Source organism: Neolamprologus multifasciatus, chromosome 6 (genome assembly GCF_963576455.1).
Source record: "Neolamprologus multifasciatus chromosome 6, fNeoMul1.2, whole genome shotgun sequence".
Lineage (NCBI taxonomy): Eukaryota > Metazoa > Chordata > Actinopteri > Cichliformes > Cichlidae > Neolamprologus > Neolamprologus multifasciatus.
The window spans coordinates 38,329,884-38,352,452 of NC_140444.1; the positions used below are offsets into that span (position 1 = coordinate 38,329,884).

Consider the following 22,569-nt stretch of genomic DNA (forward strand, 5'->3'; position numbering starts at 1 on the left):
CATCCAAAATTGCTACGCTGTTGTCAATTTCATGTCCTTCAACAGAGACTACGAGTTCTCAAACGAGGCTCGAATTGCCAGGTTGGGGACTGAAGCCATGAACTTGGCCTTGTCAGTGCCAGGCTCGAGTCATCTTGGCTTAGAAGCAACCATAGAAAGTCAATAACATTCCATGACCTCAAGCGAAACGGGTGAAAAAATCACGACTTGGAAGCACGCTGTTGGTGGAACTCCACCTGGAAAAGATCCAGTGTGCTCTGTTTCACTGCCTGTTGAAGGAATGTGTTGGAGTTTGTTGAAAAAACAGCCATGCCGCTATACTTGAAGCATTTTCATTAGGAAACACAGTGCTTTCGACTGTTTTCCTATTTTAGTCTACTAAAGTATGACTTTGTTAGTTTCTCCAGCCACATGTTTCATCAGTTGAACTGCATAGGTGGCTTCTGATCAGTAGGACCTTCCAAGAGTTGGCTTTCATTGGTACAGCTTGAAGTAATTTCTTGTAAACACACATTTCTCTTGTGTTCTTAACAGTTCTTCCACCCTCTTTTTGGTATATTAGTCAACAAAAGGCTCAGTTCACACAAATGTTGTAGGCCGGTTGGCTCAGCTGGTCAGAGCGTGGTGCTAATAACGCCAAGGTCATGGGTTCAATCCCCATACTGGCCATTTCACCAGCCATCCAAGGTGCTGTCTCATGATAGACTGTGGATTTTATTTGGTGGAATCCAAGAAAAAAACCTCTGCCAACTTCCAAGTGAGTGATGTACGCAACTACAAATGACAGCAAACCACAAAATTCACTGTCACATGACACGCTAATGAATACATTACATGCTTAGCTACAATCTCCAAATCACTTTTCCAGCTACTTTCTGGATAAATCACTCATTTCCAAAGTCTGACACAGCATGCTGCATCAAAAACTGCTGCTTTATATCACACCTATCGACCCTAACATTAGAAGACGCACACCATGTATTGTTTTGTGGCAAATTTCTTCCTAAAGCGTTTTTTGTAAGTCAACAGAAGACTTTTTTTCCCCACTATGTTGAAGTAATTTCTTATAAACACACATTTCTCTTGTGTTCTTAACAGTTCTTCCACACTCTTTTTTGGTATATTAGTCAACAAAAGGATCAGTTTAGGCACAAGCTGTAGGCCGGTTAGCTCAGCTGGTCAGAGTGTGGTGCTAATAACGCCAAAGTCATGGGTTCAATCCCCATACTGGCCATTCCAGCAGCTGTTCAATGTGCTGTCTCATGCTAGATTGTGGTTTTTGTTTGGTGGGATCCAAGAAAAAAACCTCTGCCAACTTCCAGGTGACAGATCGGGCCACGTAAGCTTTATGACCTCCATTGGCAGATGATACTCTGGCTTAGTGGGTGGATCCACTGTGCATGTGGCAGGTAGGACTACGTTTTTAAGAGCGTGATACATGGGAGAAATGCTGTGGCATGCACTTATTTCAAGCAACAATCAAGCAATATCCACCAGCCACGTGACCAACCCAACACCAGCAGTTGGCTCAAACAGACTCAAACGAACGTTCATGAAAAGTGGGAACTTCTGCCAAACCACGTGGCCTAACGGATAAGGCGTCTGACTTCGGATCAGAAGATTGAGGGTTCGAGTCCCTTCGTGGTTGGTTGTGAGTCCTTGAGGAGCAGGCATGCGTTCCCAGTTTGTTCCTTTATGTCATCCAAAATTGCTACGCTGTTGTCAATTTCATGTCCTTCAACAGAGACTCTACGAGTTCTCAAACGAGGCTCCAATGGCCAGGTTGGGGACTGAAGCCATGAACTTGGCCTTATCAGTGCCAGGCTCGAGTCATATTGGCTTAGAAACAACCATAGAAAGTCAATAACATGCCATGACCTCAAGCGACACGGGTGAAAAAATCACGACTTGGAAGCATGCTGTTGGTGGAACTCCACCTGGAAAAGATCCAGTGTGCTCTGTTTCACTGCCTGTTGAAGGAATGTGTTGGAGTTTGTTGAAAAAACAGCCATGCCGCTATACTTGAAGCATTTTCATTAGGAAACACAGTGCTTTCGACTGTTTTCCTATTTTAGTCTACTAAAGTATGACTTTGTTAGTTTCTCCAGCCACATGTTTCATCAGTTGAACTGCATAGGTGGCTTCTGATCAGTAGGACCTTCCAAGAGTTGGCTTTCATTGGTACAGCTTGAAGTAATTTCTTGTAAACACACATTTCTCTTGTGTTCTTAACAGTTCTTCCACCCTCTTTTTGGTATATTAGTCAACAAAAGGCTCAGTTCACACACATGTTGTAGGCCGGTTGGCTCGGCTGGTCAGAGCGTGGTGCTAATAACGCCAAGGTCATGGGTTCAATCCTACGGTGGCCCTTAGAGACAAAGCACGTACAAACTCCAAAACACAACGGAAGTGCTCCAGGACGCTAGGGGCAGTGTTGAGCTTTTGTTATCTAGTAACTACATAAGCCAGGAAGTACCAATGACCGGATTTGGACTGTATCCCAATTCAGGGTCTGCAGCCTTAAAGGCCGCATTTTAAGGCCTATTATGTCACAGCGACATGACGAAGGCTGTCCCAATTCAAAGGCTGCTCGAAATGCGGCCCTCAAATGCGTCCTTAATTTCCCTGAATTTTAAGGATGGGTCGGTGTAGCCTTCATGGCCCAACATATCCCAGATTTCATAGCGCGGCGGTGGTGTGGAAAAAAAACGGCGGAAGCGGAGCCGCCGAAGAGTAAACTTTCAGAAGTAAGTACTGAATATTATGTCACTTATTTATGCGCAAATGTTTTTATAATGAGGAACATTAAAACATTACTGTTGGCCTCATGTTGGGAAAGTTATGTGACATTATTGATGTTTGTACTACCTTGGTTTTAAAGCCTTTACTTCAAAATATATGCCGTTCAATAGTCGGCCTTAATCTTACAAAGAATGTGATGATTTTATGGATAATTAAAGTCAGTCATATATCCACAAACACAAGAAGCTGAAAGTCAGTGATGCTGCTCGGTTTGCAGTCCTGAATATCACGGCACAAGCAGGATTCACTGCACTGTTAATGTTAGCTATGTTATATTGCTGCCTCTGTTCGGTGGTGTAGAGCCACACGGACTTTAACGTGTGTTTGAACGAGCTGACGGTTCACTCGTTAAGCTGAAAGAAAGATGCTTTAATCACAGGAGTCACACATGTGTCCACTGTACCAGCTGGGACTCTTCTTGTTTCGTAATAACACAAACACTGAATCCTCCTTCTCTGGTGCTGTTTTGTAGCAGTGTACACACCTGAGACACCTGTCACCTGTCTGTCCTGCAATCTCTCTCTTTTTCTTTCTCTCTGATTGTGTAATAAAAGTATGAACATGTATTTATAAATTACACTTGTGTTTGAATCCTGCAGCTTATCACACATTTGATTTCCATGTGTGACAACTGCAAGTGTCCAGAGTGAGGACAGACTGAGGGACCCACTGCTGCACATCATCTGTGAGGCTTTGCACCCCTGATGATCCACCAGGACAAACTCAGCAGTGTGTGAGGAAGAGGAGGAGGAAGAGCCAGCAGCAGCTGACAGATGGAGAGAATAGACAGACTGTTCCCTGTTTGTGAAGGACTGTTAGAAAAATTTAACATAACTAATTGTCTGTCCTGAATCAGTCTTATTAGGTAATGTTCAAATAATATTATCATTCCAGTGTTTTCAGTGTGGGAGAAAGTACTCAGGGCCTTCAAGTTACACACTATGAAAGGCAGCAACAAGTTTAATGTTCAGAAACCTAAAGTATATATCAGCAGCAGAATGGAGCTAAAAATAAATGTTTGTTTCAGTTCTATGAAGCTTTGAGTATTTTGGATTAGTAGCACTGCTCTGTTTGTTGCATCATATGGCTGTAATTGTTTATATTCTGAGCTAAGTTGATCTATAGTTGTAAGGAGAAAAACCTCAGGAAGGCAAAGAATCACGGGCTCAGAGTTAATTCATGTACATGGACGATTTCTGTGCACGATCTGTCAACTACAGAGTCAGTGCAGAAATGCGCACCAAGCATCTGCTCAAACTTTATTATATACTGTCCTACTCACGTAACACTCATGGGTAGAGTACAAGTTCAGGAAAAAACAACTTCTTATCTGGTGATTGCATACGAGGCTGCACAGGATGCAGCCTTGCAAGACAAAGATGGACAAGTTGATTAACGATCTTGTAGTGGGTTAAAACAATACATGTGGGTGTTGTCTAAACTTGAGCAACTTCCTCATGTGATCACTTTGTTCAAGTTAAAGAATTTGCTGACACGCTATGTACAGGCATTTCTGTGCAATTCAAATAAAGCTAAACATAAACATTTATCACTGTTGAATATTAATAAAATTCAAAATCTTTTGACATTCCCTCCTGTTTTAGCCGATTTGAATTATACAGCAAAACACACATCATTTATCAGGACATAACTTCTTACAACATGTATTTTCAGTTAGTTCATCATAGAATGCATTTGCTGGTTTTTATGGGCAACTTAGACACTTGTATCAGAGTCTACATCATAGTCATCAGTAAGTAACTACTTGTCTTTCACATTTTCAGTTACTACAGAATTAGTTGCACTTCATCTTCATTTAACAAATAGGAAAAGAAGTCTTCATGATCTTCATCGGTTTGTGGTACATCTGCGTATGTTGTGAGTGATAAACTTATCATCTGTGAAATTACAGCCTTTAAACAAGGTATAACACAAGTAAAGAAAAGCAAAATAAAATAAAATATAATAAAGTAAAATAAAACCAGGAAAACTCCAACGCCGATCAACAGTCTCTTTAGAATCTGAAGCCATGTTTAAAGAATGTACATTATCTGGTATGTAGGTGCAGCACATGGTGTTAAATAAGACACACAATCCTCCTTTCTCAGCCAGGATCATGTCCAGTGCTACACGATATTGCATTACAGCAATTCGGAGAGCGTCCATTTCTTGGTTATGTCCCTCGTTGACCTTGCAGGATGCATTGAGGAACAAGCCGAATCTATAGTCCAGTGTCTCACTTCTGAGAGCATGTTTTCCAGTCCCTATCCATGGGAAAAGGGCGTGGAGAACTTTCTGTCCTCTGATAGGAATACTTATGACTCTTCTACTGCAGAAAAAACCCCTCTGTGGAAAGGGTGCTGGGTCCAGTTATCTTACTGCTGTTATGATCCCAGCAGTCTTCAGAGTGTCATCGTATGCACAGTACAGTGACACAGCATTAGGTGATGTTCATAGGAAACTGCTGTCATCACCACCATAGCTTCTGGTTCCTGTGCTTTTCACAGAATCATGATGTCATCCTCGGACTCCCTCTGCGCTGTCGATGGAGCTTGGCACGCTCCCCTCATCCTTCAGGTGCCCGTCTGTTGTCCAAAATCTCCTCTGTTGGCCTCTGGAAATCCCCCTTGGCACAGCTCTCATTCCAACGCAGCTTCGTGGTCCTTGCTGCGGCTCCAAAGTCTAATCTCATGATGGGCCCCAACCAGCTCGACCTTTGACCTCAACCACTGCCTGGGCTGTCAGCTATGCCTGGAATGGTTCTTGCTTCTCACCGGGCCTCTGAAGATTTCTCAGGAGATGATTGCTGCACCTGTATTTCCTTGCTAGGAGGAAAAACTTCTATTTGGAGAGCATGTCAACAATCATCAAACCACATTCTTTAGTTCAGTGAACTTCACTTATAGGCCATCAAAGCCTCATCTGAACCTGGATGCACCACTTGCATAGGTTCAATACCCGTTGAATGAACTGTTAATCACACAAATCGCTGCAAAATCATATAAAACATAGTTTAATGTTAATTCATTGTTTCATGTTAATCCTGGACCCCTCCTCTTGACGCATGGACACTCCCACGAGTCAACTCATCAAAACCAGATTCCTGTCTTAAAGAAAAAGGTTAGCTAGATCATGTCCCAGGCAACATCAGGGCATCTCCTACTCTGGAGCAGCACCACCTCGGACCTATAATCCTGCAGTAAAAGATGTTAGTGTGATTTGCATATCAAGTTTGCTTAAAAACTGGCTCCGCTAGGAGCCTGCATACACACCATCATGGCCTGAAAAACAAGATCTGGAAGTGAAATCAAACTTCACACTTATAAACAATTATATCATAAGAGTGATAAAGCATTCAACATCAGCAAGACAAGTATCATGTGCAGGTTTTTTCAAATCAGTAAACTACAATTATTTCCATAATTTGCCTCAGACATGGATCATCCCATGTACTCAGTCAACATTAATGTAATCGCTGACTTCCCTTAAGCAAAGTCACTCAACTTATCAAAATAACCTTCACATTTTCCCCAAAACACAGTGTAACAGCATCACCACTCATAACCTATAAACACAGTTTCTTCACACATAAACCCAGAAATCTTGTAGTAGAAAAACATTAACTAGTTGTTCTGGTATAAATCACATGATCAAGTCACATGAAGAACTGTAATGCTGTAGAAAAGAAATGTAAATGTTAACGCTGCGCAGGTGTATACACTCTTTCTCACAGTAATCTCTATGAGCAACACAAACCCATGAATAACACACCCCTGGTAGATTCACAAACACAGAAAGTGGCATTTAAAAGTTAAATCGTCACGCAACCTCGGATGTTGCTGTCATCTTTCTGCTCCTGTAAAAAGAAACACGTAAATTCATCCACCCTTTTGTCCTGTCTAGGTGGAGGTTAACTTTGAGTCGTGGTCAAGTCTTGTCAGCTTTTACCAGTCAGTCAGTTTGTTTTTAATTCCATTCATTCATTCTTTCTTTCTTTGCTGATAGTGGAAACTATCGCCGCATTTGATTTCCACCCTCAGCAAAATGACGTCATTTCAAAAGAAAAAAGAAGAATTTTAGCTCGGATTACCTCGCTGAATCCTTTTTAGGCAGGGACTCTCATTTTCTAATTGTCCCAAATAAGTGGCTTTCTCCTGAGCCCATTTCAATGTGGAGAAACTCACTTGTAACAATTTTCTTGACGACGTGTCGTATAGCGCTTCTAATCGTGCAGATCTGCTCAAACAGAGATTATCGAACAAAACTTTCAGTGCACTGTGAAAGTATCAAAATAAAAAGGCCTTGTTACGTCATGACACATGCTCCTCATCTCAGGAGGGTAAATCATACCATTAGCATGGTTTATCATACTATCATACTAATTGGCAGGCTTAACTTCACAACAAAAGAAAAATCATCAGCTAGATTCACTCCGAACCAACCATCAGCTGCACAACACACAACATAAGCCTAATATGTTATTAGCTATGAGTTTAATCCACAGGTCTGTGCTCTTCACTCATTTAGGCCACACACAACCATTTTATTCAGTTTTTCTTTTTTCCCGTCATCATAAAACGTGAGACATGTCATCAGCTATTTCACAAAAGACGTTTGTTCTTATGTATTCAGAGTTGTGTATCTAGGTACAGGATTCACTCGCACATCAAAACAGGAAACTCAGTGTTTTAGAGTCTCCACTCTAACAAACTCCAACACATCTCATTCACTCGTGCTAAGAATTCAGTCACCTTTCCTCAATCTAAGAACGATCAACTAATTTGCATATCAGCTATTAACCCACTAAGATGACAGGACAACAGAAATGTTCAAAATGTAATCACAAAAATAGAATTTCCCTCATACAGTAAATTACTTGTGCTGCATCAAGCAAGCAGAAAACATCTCCCAATTTACTGTATTAACAACTAAATTTATTGTCTGATCACTGGTTGGTCAAACCAGAATCTTTTTTCCCACAAAAGTTAAACTGTTGTCCTGCAACCTAGAGAGTCAATTTTTAAATAAATTCAGCATTTGATAACAAGTGTCTGTTAAATTCACACTATTTTAACACTGATGAGAGATAACAAGCTAATTTTCATTACATGTGTGTTTGTGTTATTAGGCAGGTTTAATGCATGTCTGTGGAGCTGCATCTCCAGCAGAGCATGTTCTTAAAGCTGCCTGTCCTACACATTTATCTGCTATTATTTAATAATTTCTTAACTGATGTGCTATGAGTCCGCTGATCTTTGCATCACTTCTCGTCACACTAAGTGACTTGGACAAGATGGTAAACAGACTCACATGCTTAAGATGTTGTCTAATCTTCATGAGTTCTCTTGTATTTGGAAGTGTTGGTAGGGTTAATGCATGTTCTGCTTGTGTGTGTGATTTTGTATGTTTCTTTTTGCAGTGTTTCAGACTCCTTCACAATTTTCCCACTTAAGCAGTCAGTTTTGTTTTTCCCAGGTTTGCTAACCCAAATTTTGATTTCCCACTTTAAACACCAGCATTCTCACTTACTCTCACTGTTGTCTTCTCCCACTTCAACAGTCCAATAGCAGGCAGTTCTCTTTCAGCTTTGTCCTGTGTTTCACAGTCTCTTCTTGCCATTTTCTCCAAAAGTGGCAAATGTCAAACTCCAACAGTCTCCTTAGTTCTCCTCAAACGTTCTTTTCACATGCACAGTGAATTTGCAGCTTGTTGGAAACACATCCTGCCATTCATCCAATCAGGCAGGATGATGGGTTTGCTCTTCTTCTCTGATGCTGTTTGTCCACACTGCTGCTGCTTGCTGGGACTCTTTGCCCAGGACTTTGCTGTTGTCTCTTTATCTGCCATGTCATTGCTCTTTGGAGCTGCATTCCTTGTCTTCAGGGAGGAGTGAGAGCTCGCTTGTGAGTTTGAGAGACACATGGTGCTGTAAATAAGTTAGCCAGAAACTTGGCCTGAATGTTTCTAATGATGTTAAACTATAACTTTCTTCCGACCGCTGCATGTGGAAAATTGATTCAGGTCTGCTTGTCACCTGAAAGTGACAAACTAAAACATGTTCATTATTATTATCACTGCTTAACCAACACACACAACTCTCTCTCTCTCTCTTTTTGTGAACTGTCCTTTCTTAAAAGCAGAAAATGAGATTGTAGTTGCTCTTGGCTGATCAACACAAAACCTTTTTCCTATGATTATTTTTCATCTACAATGTAAATTTTGTCTCTTTTTTACTCTTTTTTTTTTTTTTCAATAGCTGGTGACCTGCAGAATCACCGCTCTCACAATCAGAGGCAATTACTTTTACACAGCACACAAAAACACTTTGACGTCAGACACATTAACACTCACTTTTTTCATCTGCGTAAATAAATCATTTGGCCAATGGCATGTGCTATCGTGATCCATAAATATGATCACAAGTTTATTTAACTATTTTTCAACCCACCAAAACAAATAAACTAAAACATGATGCTGATGCTATGAAAACTCTACACACATGAGTCAAGATGCAGGAAAACTGCTCACGGAAACTCTGCACATTCCAGTTATCACAGTTCTATTTCCCTCTCTTTGAAGAGTTCTCAGCCAGCTCCTGATCTGATAATGTGTAGCTTGCTCATCAGCTCAGAAAAGACCACAACACAACCTCACACAGTGGTTGCGTGTTTTGCCCCACAGTGGCAAAGACTTGCACTTTCATATTCAATTCAGCTTCTCCGTCATGTAGTTTTCAGCTGTTTCATACAGGGTTCAGCATATTAGTTGTTATTATAGGTTTGCTCTATATCTCAGCAAAGTCTCATCCAGGATGACAAGTTTTCAAGCAGGTCAAGTGCCTCTATGCACTTAATTAGTTAAAATATTTACCTATTTTACTTCATATGTCATTGTACTGAATTTGAGCAACCCTAAGCTTAATGCAGATTACTTTCAACAATTATCTACCTCGCATCATAACTGACTGAGGTGCCTCTTCATATTAATATTATTTCATGATTAACACCAGTTTACAGGTTGTTATCCTTGCTATTATTAGCATGAATACATTAAAGATGAGTGGTAATTTAATTTTGCCGTTCGTTTATTTTTCATTATTCAGTCAGGTCTGTTTCCAACCCTTTTTAAACTACTTTAAACTACTTTGATCTCCATGTATAAACACTAATTTGTCCGGCGCCTGGACATTTTTTCTCTAGCCACTGCTCGTCAGCAGTGAGTTTGGTGGGCTGATTACCCATTATCACACAACTGCAGAGCCGTCTCTGGCACGAGACGCGGGGGTGGTTGCTGACATGCCCTTCTACTTCATACTACTCATGAAGCGGTGCCAGTTTTATGGGATGAAACCCAACCTTTCCCCTTTGACACCAGTACTTGAGCTCCTTACAGTAAATAAAAAGACAGTAACAATGGAAGTAGTTCAGCAACTTATTGTGCTGTAAAAAAGCACTTACTTTTGACACACAGAAAACACAGACATTTACACACAGTCGCGCAGATCCTTACGGCAGATCACTCCTAAACCCTTACGGCGGGTGAGACCTTTAATGTGTTTTACTTTACAATCCTTTCGGCGGATTAGTCCTATGAACCCTTACAGTGGGTTAACCTTATTACACGTATTTTTAGAAATCCGTACAGTGGATTAGACTGTCAAACCCTTTCGGCGGGTGAAACCTATTTCCGTTTTACGCGAGTGTGATTGAGTGGATTCTTTACCTTTCCAAGATCTCTCCGTCTATGTTTGAGGTCTTTCACTGGATCCCAGCGCCGTGGACCGCTCAACCGGCCTGAACCCGAATTTTTTACGTCCCAGGACTTTCACTCCTTCCTTGAGGAGGCTGTCGACAGTCTGCGGTACAGGCCCCCCACGGCGACAGGATACAGGTAGATCTCTGGTTTGGAGTCACAACAATCGAGTTGCTTTTTCCAACTCCGGCTCGGAGGACCAAGAAATGTAAGGAGAAAAACCTCAGGAAGGCAAAGAATCACTGGCTCAGAGTTAATTCATGTACATGGACGATTTCTGTGCACGATCTGTCAACTACAGAGTCAATGCAGAAATGCGCACCAAGCGTCTGCTCAAACTTAATTATATACTGCTTACTCACGTAACACTCATGGGTGGAGTACAAGTTCAGGAAAAAACAACTTCTTATCTGGTGATTGCATACGAGGCTGCACAGGATGCAGCCTTGCAAGACAAAGATGGACAAGTTGATTAACGATCTTGTAGTGGGTTAAAACAATACATGTGGGTGTTGTCTAAACTTGAGCAACTTCCTCATGTGATCACTTTGTTCAAGTTAAAGAATTTGCTGACACGCTATGTACTGGGTGGCTTTAGCTCAGGTGGTAGAGCAGGTCATCTACTGATCGGAAGGTTGGTGGTTCGATCCCTGGCTTCCCCAGTCTGCATGCCAAATATCCTTGGGCAAGATACTAACCCCAAATTGCTCTCCGATGCATCCATCGGAGTATGAATGCATGTGTGAATGTTACTTAGAAAGCACTTAGAAAAATGTGCTTGTGCGAATGGGTGTGAATGGGTGAATGTACAAGTTGTGTACAGCACTTTGAGTGCTCAGAAAGAGTAGAAAAGCGCTATATAAGAACCAGTCCATTTACCATTTACAGGCATTTCTGTGCAATTCAAATAAAGCTAAACATAAACATTTATCACTGTTGAATATTAATAAAATTCAAAATCTTTTGACAATAGTGTTACATCATATTCTATAAGGATGTTATGTGTTTGTATACTTTCTGCCCAGTTTGACCCATTTAGCAGAAGTCAGCCTGTTTAAGGCTCTGATATCTATTCTGTATGACTTAAAGCAGTTATGACATGGTCTGATTTTCTCACCCAATAAAGGAATATTTAATATATCAGTCTACTCTTCATTTTATCAGAAACAGTTATCCAGCTTGTACATTTTCTTTTTATAAATATATGTAAGCAATGAGCCAAATTTAGTAATGCCAACATACTGAAGGAACAACATTTGTCTCTTATATATGATACACCTATATATGCACTGTCAAAGATCCTTGTCTTTGAGTGAAGATTTAAGGTGATAAGACATATAAATAACTGCAACTTGAATCTGTACTGTGGCTCAGTATTTGACACAGAGTTCATGTTCACTGCTGTAATAGCTAATAATGATTAATATAATAACTATAATATTGGACATATTATATTTACATTACCAAAGTGATATGACTTTAGTCTCATGAACAACATTAGCTAATTGTTATTTACTAACTAATCTTAAATGACTGTTCAGTACAGAAATGAAGGCCAAAAATCATGTTTTACTGTCCTGTGGTCTCAGCCTCAGATACTTATCAAATCACAAAAGCTCATGTAGAAACAAACAAACAAATGAACAAAATATGTTCTCCTTCATTTCTGTCAAACAAAGTTGTATGACACGTTTCTAGCGGTTAGTATCATGGTTGCTAGGCAACCTGGGAAGCGCGACAGAGACTAGACCGTCCCATACAGACAAACTTGCCGTTTATTTTGCAAATCGAGCTCAACACTTCCCCTAGCGTCCTGGAGCACTTCCGTTGTGTTTTGGAATTTCCATGTGTTTTGGGGTTTGCATGTGTTTTGGATTTTGCAAGTGTTTTGGAGTTTGCAAGTGTTTTGGATTTTGCAAGTGTTTTGGATTTTGCAAGTGTTTTGGAGTTTGCAAGTGTTTTGGATTTTGCAAGTGTTTTGGAGTTTGCAAGTGTTTTGGATTTTGCAAGTGTTTTGGATTTTGCAAGTGTTTTGGAGTTTGCAAGTGTTTTGGATTTTGCATGTGCTTTGGCGTTTGCATGTGTTTTGGATTTTGCAAGTGTTTTGGATTTTGCAGGTGTTTTGGAGTTTGCAAGGGTTTTGGATTTTGCACGTGTTTTGTAGTTTGCAAGTCTTTTGGAATTTGCATGTGTTTTCGGGTTTGCATGTGTTTTGGATTTTGCAAGTGTTTTGGATTTTGCAAGTGTTTTGGAGTTTGCAAGTGTTTTGGATTTTGCAAGTGTTTTGGAGTTTGCAAGTGTTTTGGATTTTGCATGTGCTTTGGAGTTTGCAAGTGTTTTGGATTTTGCAAGTGTTTTGGATTTTGCAGGTGTTTTGGAGTTTGCAAGGGTTTTGGATTTTGCAAGTGTTTTGGAGTTTGCAAGTGTTTTGGAGTTTGTACGTGTTTTGGAGTTTGCAAGTGTTTTAGAGTTTGCAAGTGTTTTGGAGTTTGCATGTGTTTCAGAGTTTGCAAGTGTTTTGGAGTTTGTACGTGCTTTGTCTCTAGGGGCCACCGTACTACGGAGCTATGAGTAATACATTTTTAGTTTTTACTTTCAGTTAATTCAACAGTAAATAAAAGTTTATGTTTTTCTCTAGTTCCTGATTCTTGTTTTATTACCTTAGTTTCCTTTTGTGTCCAGTCTCGTCTCTGTGTTTTGTCATCTTTCTCCGTGGTCATGTCCACATGTCCCTGTGTTTTCATGTTGAGGTGTGTTTTGCACAGTGCTGTGCTGTCGTATCTGGGCCTAATGACCCCATTCTGACAGCCCATGAGACACATATTCTTAGTTTTTACTTTCAGTTTATTCTGAAGTAAATCGTAGATTAAATGTGTCTTCCTTTATAGTTCCTGGTTCTTGTATTTTTTTTAAGAGCATCATTGGGTATGAACTGTTTAGCAGCCTTGTTGAAAAACACATTTCTTCACCTCTGCAACCAAGCTCATGTGGATCACCGCCAATGCCGCAGCAGCCAGTACAATACTGTCTCCCAGTCTATAATGGAAAGGAAGCATGGTTCACAGCAGCAGCCTGTTGGACTGCATCTGCCAGTGCCGGGTGCTCTGTAAAGATAGTAAAGATAAGTTATTACCTCGCACTCTTCCACTGTTTGTGCAAGCCATCTCAGACGTCTCAGCTAGCAAATAGTGAAAATTAGTTTTGAGTTTCAGTGATGGTCAAAGTAAAGAGACTTTCAGAGTGTTTTCAGCAGGGAATCCCTGAGATGGCTCCATCACTGTCCTCCCTGTCTCCTGTTGGTGGCGCTGTCACTTGGTGTTCGCTCGCTCTGTGGTATAGTATCGCTTCCTGTTCCTGCTCAAACACAGTGGTGTTTCTGAGTAGCTTATTTGCTTAGCAGTTTAATTAACAACTTTTAAATACATTCTTTTTTCACAGTATAATCTTCACGTGCTTCATCCGAAGCACACTTTCTGTGTACTCACTACCTAATTTATAGTATTCACTCACTGTCTCTGTACTGTTTCGCTAGCTTAGCTCGTAGCCAACCCGTTAGCACCATGGCTACTTCACCTATCCCTTCTGCACTTTCTTGCTCATTGTGTCAGATGTTTAGTTACTCCTCGGCCTCCTTTAGCAGTAATGATATCTGTAACAAATGTAGCATATTTGCAGCTCTGGAGGCCAGGATTACTGAATTGGAGACTCGGCTTTGCACCCTACTCTCACCCTTAGCTAGCCAGGCCCCTGTAGCTGGTGCAGCCGAAGATAGCGTAGGCCCCGCTAGCTGTTCCCCGGCAGACCCCAAGCAGCTGGGGAAAGGCTGGGTAACGGTGAGGAGGAAGCGTAGTCCTAAACAGAAGCCCCAGGTACACCACCAACCCGTTCATGTGTCTAACCGTTTTTCCCCACTCGGTGACACACCCGCCGGGGGTCAAACTCTGGTAATTGGTGATTCTGTTCTCAGACATGTGAAGCTAGAGACACCGGCAACCATAGTCAATTGTCTTCCAGGGGCCAGAGCAGGCGACATTGAAGGAAATTTAAAACTGCTGGCTAAGGGTAAACGTAAATTCAATAAAATCATAATTCACGTCGGCAGTAATGACACCCGGTTACGCCAATCGGAGGTCACTAAAATCAATATTGAATCGGTGTGTAACTTTGCCAAAACAATGTCGGACTCTGTAGTTTTCTCTGGTCCCCTCCCCAATCAGACCAGGAGTGACATGTTTAGCCGCATGTTCTCCTTAAATTGCTGGCTGTCTGAGTGGTGTCCCAGAAACGATGTGGGCTTCATAGATAATTGGCAAACCTTCTGGAGGAAACCTGGTCTTGTTAGGAGAGATGGCATCCATCCCACTTTGGATGGAGCAGCTCTCATTTCTAGAAATATCGACAAATTTATTAAACCCCTCAAAACATGACTATCCAGAGTTGGGACCAGGAAGCAGAGTTGCAGTCTTACACGCCTCTCTGCAGCTTCTCTCCTCCTGCTACCCCCCCAAAAACCCATCTCCATAGAGACTGTGTCTGCTTCCAAAAAGACAAAAAACAAACTAAAAACCAGCAACAAACAACTTAAACATTTACAAAGAAAGAACAATACAGTATCCACATCTGAACCAAAGAGTAAAACAGTGAAATGTGGATTATTAAATATTAGGTCTCTCTCCTCCAAGTCTCTGTTAGTACATGACTTAATAATTGATCAACAAATTGATTTACTCTGCCTTACAGAAACCTGGTTGCAGCAGGATGATTATGTTAGTTTAAATGAATCAACACCCCCGAGTCATTCTAACTACCAGAAATCTCGAAGCACAGGTCGAGGGGGCGGTGTGGCAGCTATTTTTCACACCAGTCTATTAATTAATGAAAGACCAAGACAGACTTTTAATTCATTTGAAAGCCTGATGCTTAACATTGTCCACCCCAGCTGTGAAACTCAGAAACCAGTCTTACTTGTTATCATCTATCGTCCACCTGGGCCTTACACAGAGTTTCTGTCTGATTTCTCAGACTTTATATCTAATTTAGTTCTGAGCTCAGATAAAATAATTATTGTGGGTGATTTTAACATCCATGTAGATGCTAAAAATGACAGCCTCAACATGGCATTTAATCTGTTGTTAGACTCAATTGGTTTCTCTCAAAATGTAAAAGAACCCACCCACCACTTTAATCACACTTTAGATCTTGATCTAACATATGGCATAGAAACTGAACATTTAACAGTGTTTCCTGAAAACCCTCTCCTGTCTGATCATTTCTTGATAACATTTACATTTACAATAATTGATTACGCAGCAGTGGAGAGTGGACTTTATCAAAGTAGATGTCTTTCTGAAAGCGCTGTAACTAAGTTTAAGAATATAATCCAGCCACTGTTATCATCGTCAATGCCCTGTACCAACACAGAGCAGAGCAGCTATCTGAACGCTACCCCAACAGAGGTCGATTATCTTGTTAATAATTTCACCTCCTCACTACGTACGACTCTGGATACTGTAGCTCCGGTGAAAACTAAGGTCTCTAATCAGAAGTACCTGACCCCGTGGTATAATTCTCAAACACGTACCCTAAAGCAGATGACTCGTAATCTGGAGAGGAAATGGCGTGTCACAAATTTAGAGGATCATCATTTAGCCTGGAGAAATAGTTTGTTGCTTTATAAGAAAGCCCTCCGCAAAGCCAGAACAGCTTACTACTCATCACTGATTGAAGAAAATAAGAACAACCCCAGGTTTCTCTTCAGCACTGTAGCCAGGCTGACAAAAAGTCAGAGCTCTTTTGAGCCAACCATCCCTTTAACGTTAACTAGTGATGACTTCATGAACTTCTTCACAAATAAAATTTTTATCATTAGAGAAAAAATTACCAATAATCATCCCACAGATGTAATATTATCTACAGCTACTCTTAGTTCCATTGATGTTAAGTTAGACTCTTTTTTTCCAATCGATCTTTCTGAGTTAACTTCAATAATTACTTCCTCCAAACCATCAACGTGTCTTTTAGACCCCATTCCTACAAAACTGCTCAAAGAAGTCCTGCCATTGATTAATTCTTCGATCTTATATATGATCAACCTATCTCTAATAATCGGCTATGTACCACAGGCCTTCAAGGTGGCTGCAGTTAAACCTTTACTCAAAAAGCCATCTCTAGACCCAGCAGTCTTAGCTAATTATAGGCCAATCTCCAACCTTCCTTTCATATCAAAAATCCTTGAAAGAGTAGTTGTCAAACAGCTAACAGATCATCTGCAGAGGAATGGTTTATTTGAAGAGTTTCAGTCAGGTTTCAGAGTTCATCACAGCACAGAAACAGCTTTATTGAAGGTTACAAATGATCTTCTTATGGCCTCTGACAGTGGACTCATCTCTGTGCTTGTCCTTCTTGACCTTAGTGCAGCATTCGATACTGTTGACCATAATATTCTATTAGAGCGATTAGAACATGCTGTAGGTATTACAGGTATTGCACTGCAGTGGTTTGTATCATATCTATCTAATAGACTCCAATTTGTGCATGTAAATGGAGAGTCCTCTTCACACACTGAGGTTAATTATGGAGTTCCACAGGGTTCGGTGCTAGGACCAATTCTGTTTACATTATACATGCTTCCCCTAGGCAGCATCATTAGAAGACATAGCATACATTTTCACTGCTATGCAGATGACACCCAGCTCTATCTGTCCATGAAGCCAGATAACACACACCAATTAGTTAAACTGCAGGAATGTCTTAAAGACATAAAGACTTGGATGGCCACTAACTTTCTGCTTCTTAACTCAGATAAAACTGAGGTCATTGTACTCGGCGCTGAAAAGCTTAGGAATATGGTATCTAACCAGATTCTTACTCTGGATGGCATTACCTTGGCCTCCAGTAACACTGTGAGGAACCTTGGAGTCATTTTTGACCAGGATATGTCCTTCAACGCACATATTAAACAAATATGTAAGACTGCGTTCTTCCATTTGCGCAACATCTCTAAAATTAGAAATATCCTGTCTCAGAGTGACGCTGAAAAACTAGTTCATGCATTTATTACTTCCAGGCTAGACTACTGCAATTCATTATTATCAGGATGTCCAAAAAACTCACTGAAAAGCCTTCAGTTAATCCAAAATGCTGCAGCAAGAGTACTGACAGGGACTAGAAAGAGAGAGCATATTTCTCCTGTTTTGGCTTCCCTTCATTGGCTTCCTGTTAAATCCAGAATTGAATTCAAAATCCTGCTCCTCACATACAAGGTCTTAAATAATCAGGCCCCATCTTATCTTAATGACCTTGTAGTACCATATCACCCTATTAGAGCACTTCGCTCTCGCTCTGCAGGCCTACTTGTTGTTCCTAGAGTATTTAAAAGTAGAATGGGAGGGAGAGCCTTCAGTTTTCAGGCCCCTCTTCTGTGGAACCAGCTTCCAGTTTGGATTCAGGAGACAGACACTATCTCTACTTTTAAGATTAGGCTTAAAACCTTCCTTTTTGCTAAAGCATATAGTTAGGGCTGGACCAGGTGACCCTGAATCCTCCCTTAGTTATGCTGCAATAGATGTAGGCTGCCGGGGGATTCCCATGATGCATTGAGTTTTTCCTTTCCAGTCACCTTTCTCACTCACTATGTATTAACAGACCTCTCTGTATTGAATCGTATCTGTTATTAATCTCTGTCTCTCTTCCACAGCATGTCTTTATCCTGTCTTCCTTCTCTCACCCCAACCGGTCGCAGCAGATGGCCCCGCCCCTCCCTGAGCCTGGTTCTGCCGGAGGTTTCTTCCTGTTAAAAGGGAGTTTTTCCTTCCCACTGTCGCCAAAGTGCTTGCTCATAGGGGGTCATATGATTGTTGGGCTTTTCTCTGTATCTATGAAGCGCCTTGAGGCGACATTTGTTGTGATTTGGCGCTATATAAATAAAATTGAATTGAATTGAATTGAATTAAAAACGATTGTTTAAGCTCAATAAAAAAAAACGCAACAGTTTCCATTACTCTTTTTGAGTTACGATAACTTACGTTGAAATTAGATCGAACCAACAAACTATATTGAGTTAGGGGCATTAACTTTTCCTCCATAATCAAAGGTGATCTTAATTACCACTTACGTAATAATTGGTATCTTAAAAACACATTTTTAAGTTGTTTACTCATAAAAATTATGTTCCTCCAATTACTTTTTTTTACATTATTTAAAATGATTGTAATTAATTACAGCAATTACAAAAACATTTTTAAAGTTCATTATTTAAAATATTAAGTTGCTGATTTTCATCATTATTATTATCATTTTAGCTTTTTTAATCTTTTTTCCTCTCTTTTTTTCTTTTTTATTGTAATAGCTTTTAAGAAAGGAATTCATTCAACATTTTTTTTTATCAAATAACTTTTTTATCTTTTAACTGCAGGCATTTCAACACTTTGTATTTAAAAAGTGAAATAAACCAGAAATTTAGATTTATACCATCACAGCCAAGTTATAGAATATGCCTTTATGTATTTAACACCACAGAAACAAATGTGTTCAATTGGTAAAAAATGTACTTAGAAAACATTTTGTTGCAGTAATACTTCCACGCAAGTGTTCAGTAAATATTAACTTTCAATGCCTACAAACTTTACAAGATCTGGCATCTTTCTTTTACACAATGCAGCAAACACCTTTGTTACACATACAGGATCAAAACAGTTAACAATGTTTGAAACAGAGTCAGCGTCTTTAACATAATGCTGGTTCCATCAAGGTCAAGGAACAGCTTCTGAACAACTTCAAAAGTATATTTCAGATCCTTGCATTAGCTCAGACTGACAGCATATATTATGAGTAACACAGCACCTTGGGATTTTTGTTCCTCCACCACAATGGTTGCAGTCTTATGGTCAGATCCAGGGGTGTACCGGTCACTGATGATGGCAGTTTTCATCACCTTTCAAGGTTGGCCTTAAATTCTTTGGTGTCCTTGTAAAGCAAATTTTAAAAATAGGTTAGTGAATTATAGATTAGACTTTTATACTTACTGAATCTTAATGAATTCTCAAACACACACACACACACACACACACACACACACACACACACACACACACAGACACACACACACACACACACACACACACACACACACACACACACACACACACACACACACAATGCTCCATGAAAAGGTCCTCTTCCTTCTCTCCAAGGACAGTGATAAGGCAGCAGATGGCTACTTTCTATGTGTTTCAATTGTCTTGTGCTATTTAAGAAAAAATAAAGTATGCGTATAAACTACATGACTGCCAACAAAGTGCATTTCAAAGATACCCTAAAGAGTCTAAAGAGTTGTCCTACCTCAAGAAGCATGTCCTTGATCCGCCTGATTCTCACTCCTTTAGCTCCTCCCCTTGATAAAATGACATCCATCAGTTTTGGGGTGCAATGGTCAAGTGTAGCCATTCAAGGCTTACAGTGGTTATTCTCTTGAACTCCTCCTTTATCTGTCGACCACACAAACACAAGAATTAAACCTTGCAGACGATTAGCTATACTGCATTAATGAATGCTCTAATACATTAGGCAAGGCAAGGCAAGTTTATTTGTATAGCACAATTCAACAACAAGGTCATTCAAAGTGCTTTACAGATATATTAGAAACAAAAACAATGATTTCAAATTGATTAAAACAAGCAAACAAACAAACAAACAAACAAACAAACAAAACCGTATATAAAATCAAAAATCAAAACAGATAAAATCAGTAGTTAAAATGTAAGTTTTGAAATTTAAGCTTAAAAGTGTGGATTTGGTGTTTTATTCAAATGCAGCTGAGAACAGGTGAGTCTTCAACCTGGATTTAAATAAACTGAGTGTTTCAGCTGATCTGAGGCTTTCTGGGAGTTTGTTCCAGATATAAGGAGCATAAAACGCTGAATGCAGCTTCTCCGTGTCTGGTTCTGACTCTGGGTACTGATAAAAGACCGGATCCAGATGACCTGAGGGATCTGGAAGGTTCATACTTGGTCAGGAGGTCACTGATGTATTTTGGTCCTAAACCATTCAGAGCTTTATAGACCAGCATCAGAACTTTAAAGTCTATCCTCTGACGGACAGGCAGCCAGTGTAAAGACCTCAGAGCTGGACTGATGTGATCCACTTTTTTGGTCTTAGTGAGGACTCGAGCAGCAGAGCTCTGAATGAGCTGTAGTTGTCTGACTGATTTTTAGGTAGACCTGTAAAGATGCTGTTACAGTAATCAAGCCTGCTAAAGATGGATGCATGGACGAGGTTTTCCAGGTCCTGTTGAGACATCAGATCTTTTATCCTTGATATATTCTTGAGGTGATAGTGAGCTGATTTTGTTATTGTCTTAATGTGTTTTTCTAAGTTTAGGTCTGCATCCATCACTACACCCAAATTTCTCGCCTGGTTGGTGATTTTTAGGTGTATAGACTGAAGTTCTCTGGTGACCTGTAATCGTTTTTCTTTGGCTCCAAAGACTATTACCTCAGTTTGTTTTTGTTTAGCTGGAGAAAATTGTGGCACAACCAGTCATTAATTTCCTCAGTGCATTTACCAAGAGCCTGTACAGGGCCTCGGTCTCCTGGTGACATTGTGATATATATTTGTGTGTCATCTGCATAGCTATGATGGTTAATTTTGTTGTTCTTTATAATCTGTGCCAGTGGGAGCATGTAAATGTTAAACAGAAGAGGTCCCAAGATGGAACCTTGGAGAACTCCACATGTGATACTGGTCTGCTCAGATGTGAAGTTACCTATTGATACAAAGTATTTCCTGTTTTCTAAGTATGTTTTGAACCAGTTTAGTACAGTTCCTGAAAGACCTGCCCAGTTCTCCAGTCGTTTGAGTAGTATGTTGTGGTCGACTGTATCAAATGCTGCACTGAGATCCAGTGAAAGTAAGACTGACATTGCTCCACTGTCTGTATTCAGACATATGTCATTAAACACTTTGGTCAGAGCGGTTTAAGAAAGAAAGTTAAAGAAAGAAAGAATATGCTTGTGCAAATGGGTGTGAATGGGTGAATGTACAAGTTGTCTATATAAGAACCAGTCCATTTACCATAACCATGGTGTAATCTGTAATGTTTTGTAGAGGTTAGAATTTACACATTGTTCACTATACACGATACTAACTGCTTACACAAAGTCTTGATGTTAAGTAGATTCACGTAGCCTATGCCAGAATGATGCTACTGGAATGACATTAACAATATTTCACACAACCTGATTTTGTTTTTCAAAAAAGAAACAAAGGTAGCTACAGCTCCTAAGATCAAGAACAATACTTACTTTAAGCTGCATCACAATAGTAACCAAAATCATTTATAGTGTAATATTACATATAGGTCATGCAAATTTTATAAAGACATAAAATAGGTGAGACAGGGGGGAAAAAGAAGCCTCTAGGTCATCCTCTGACAAAACTATTCACAGCTTAAAGGCGTCTAATTTTGGTAAAAAGAAAAACAAAATCAGCCTATGATCAAAATTAGATTGCACTGTGTAGCAAAACTTTAGCCACGCGTTTCCTAGCCACAGCAGCCACAGCAGCACTCTCTAGCTGAAGACTTTTGTCCAATGAAACTTTATAAGTCTTACGCTCTCCTGTGCTGAAGTTTAGAATGGCTAGCATTAGCTACATGTGGTAGTGCAAAATATCTCCTTAACTGTATGAGCATCACATCATCCAGTACGAGTGACTAGCACAAATGCTTTGCTTTGTTAGACTTGTTATTGTAAATGAAATGTTATTTACCTCGAAATGTCTTTTACAAAAGCTTGCAAGTCCACCTGCAACGCACCATATGTGAATTTGCCCGGGCTAGTTAAGTGTGCAGGGAGGGAACTTGAAATCAGAAGTTACAGTGGAAATAAAATAAGTTATCTATTCAATTTCTTTAAGTAATTACAACTTGAATTTTATTTTGAACCCACTAAAGTTGGGATTTAATTTGAAATTACATATAAAATTTATTAATGTAATTACCAACATTATTAATTCAAC

The 22,569-nt window shown here is 40.0% G+C and overlaps 1 long non-coding RNA gene and 3 other non-coding genes across 5 annotated transcripts; 3 read left to right on the forward strand and 1 right to left on the reverse strand.

The window, feature by feature from the left end:
- Positions 1 to 595: 595 nt before the first annotated feature.
- On the forward strand, positions 596 to 669 carry trnai-aau (transfer RNA isoleucine (anticodon AAU)). Its single transcript has one exon. It is a non-coding gene; the product is annotated as a tRNA-Ile (tRNA).
- Positions 670 to 1,160: 491 nt separating this feature from the next.
- On the forward strand, positions 1,161 to 1,234 carry trnai-aau (transfer RNA isoleucine (anticodon AAU)). The gene has a single exon. It is a non-coding gene; the product is annotated as a tRNA-Ile (tRNA).
- Positions 1,235 to 1,575: 341 nt separating this feature from the next.
- trnar-ucg (transfer RNA arginine (anticodon UCG)) lies at positions 1,576 to 1,648 on the forward strand. Its single transcript has one exon. It is a non-coding gene; the product is annotated as a tRNA-Arg (tRNA).
- A 3,616-nt stretch (positions 1,649 to 5,264) lies between these two features.
- Positions 5,265 to 22,496, reverse strand: LOC146517673 (uncharacterized). Of its 2 annotated transcripts, XR_014874640.1 has the most exons (3): positions 19,894 to 21,652; positions 6,320 to 19,798; positions 5,265 to 6,114 (listed from the first exon to the last, which is right to left on the reverse strand). It is a non-coding gene; the product is annotated as an uncharacterized LOC146517673 (long non-coding RNA). The 2 variants fall into 2 exon arrangements; XR_014874639.1 differs by having other exon boundaries at positions 6,320 to 22,496.
- Between the last annotated feature and the right edge of the window lie 73 nt (positions 22,497 to 22,569).